This window comes from Puntigrus tetrazona, unplaced genomic scaffold (assembly GCF_018831695.1).
Source record: "Puntigrus tetrazona isolate hp1 unplaced genomic scaffold, ASM1883169v1 S000000617, whole genome shotgun sequence".
Classification (NCBI taxonomy): Eukaryota; Metazoa; Chordata; class Actinopteri; order Cypriniformes; family Cyprinidae; genus Puntigrus; species Puntigrus tetrazona.
In genome coordinates this window covers 69,891-72,045 of record NW_025048247.1, presented here as the reverse complement: position 1 = coordinate 72,045, position 2,155 = coordinate 69,891, and positions in this window count along the sequence as shown.

Genomic DNA, 2,155 nt, shown 5'->3' with positions numbered 1-2,155 from the left:
ATAATAATAATAAAAGAATATTTTTGTAATAATCAGTCACAAATTGGTGGCTTTTTAGTGACATTAACATAAGAAATGAAAAAAAAATAATTACAAAAAGTAAAGAAAAGTTTTGAAAAGAAAAAAAAATAAAACAACATAAGAAATGAAAAAAAAAAGTAAAAACACTTTTGAAAAAAAAACATTTTGTAATAATCAGTCACAAATTTGTGGCGTTTTAGTGACATTAACACAAGAAATGAAAATAATTTTAAAAAAGTAAAAATATTTTTGAAAAGAAAAAAAATACACCACATAAGAAATAAAAAAAAAATGATAAAAAATTAAAGAATATTTTTTTAAAAGAAAATAATAAAAAAATTATATTTTGTAATAATCAGTCACAAATTGGTGGCTTTTAGTGATATTAACATAAGAAATGAAGAAAAATAATTACAAAAAAGTAAAGAAAAAGTTTTGAAAAGAAAAAATAAAACAACATAAGAAATGATAAAATAAATAATTTAAAAAAGTAAAGAAAATTTTTAAAGAAAAAAAAAACAACATAAGAAATGAAAAAAGTAAAAATACTTTGAAAAAAAAAAAATTGTAATAATCAGTCACAAATTTGTGGCGTTTTAGTGACTAACATAAGAAATGAACAAAAGACAAAAAAAGTAAAGCATATTTTTGAAAAAAGAAAAAATAATAATAATAATAATAATAAAAAAATTGTAATAATCAGTCACAAATTGGTGGCTTTTAGTGTCTAACATAAGAAATGAAAACAAAATAATTACAAAAAAGTAAATAAATTTTTTAAAAAAAAAAAAAAACAACATAAGAAATGAAAAAAGTAAAAATACTTTTGAAAAAAAAAAAAAAAAAATTTTTGTAATAATCAGTCACAAATTTGTGGCGTTTTAGTGACTAACAAGAAATGAAAAAAAAGTAAAGCATATTTTAAAAAAAAAAATAATAATAATAAAAAAGAATATTTTTGTAATAATCAGTCACAAATTGGTGGCTTTTAGTGACATTAACATAAGAAAATGAAAAAAAAAAAAGAATAATAATTACAAAAAAAGTAAAGAAAAGTTTTGAAAAAAAAAAAAATAAAACAAGATAAGAAATGATAAAATAAATAACTATAAAAAGTAAAAAAGAAAAACTTTAAAACAAAAAAAAATAAAACAACATAAGAAATGATAAAATAAATAATTAAAAAAAAGTAAAGAAAATTTTTTAAGAAAAAAAAACAACATAAGAAATGAAAAAAAGTAAAAATACTTTTGAAAAAAAAAAAAATATTTTGTAATAATCAGTCACAAATTTGTGGCGTTTTAGTGACTAACATAAGAAATGAAAAAAAAGTAAAGCATATTTTTGAAAAAGAAAATAATAATAATAAAAAAGAATATTTTTGTAATAATCAGTCACAAATTGGTGGATTTTCAAAGTGACATAAACATAAGAAATGAAAAAAATAATAATAATAATTACAAAAAAAAAGTAAAGAAAAGTTTTGAAAAGAAAAAAAAATAAAACAAGATAAGAAATGATAAAATAAATAATTATAAAAAGTAAAGAAAAAATTTAAAAGAAAAAAATAAAACAACATAAGAAATGATAAAATAAATAATTACAAAAAAGTAAAGAACATTTTTAAAAGAAAAAAACAACATAAGAAATGAAAAAAAAGTAAAAATACTTTTGAAAAAAAATATTTTTGTAATAATCAGTCACAAATTTGTGGCTTTTTAGTGACATTAACATAAGAAATGAAAAAAATAATTACAAAAAGTAAAGAAAAGATTTTTTTTTTAAAAAAAAAAAATCAAAACAACATAAGAAATGAAAAAAAGTAAAAATACTTTTGAAAAAAAAAATATTTTTAATAATTAGTCACAAATTTGTGGCGTTTTAGTGACATTAACATCAGAAATGAAAATAATTAAAAAAAAGTAAAAATTACTTTTGAAAAAGAAAAAAATAATATAATAAAAATAAAAAAATTACAAAAAATTAAATAATATTTTTAAAAGAAAATAATTAAAAAAATTATTTTGTAGTAATCAGTCACAAATTGGTGGCTTTTAGTGACATTAATTATAAGAAATGAACAAAAAATGACAAAAAAGTAAAGCATATTTTTTGAAAAGAAAAAATAATAATA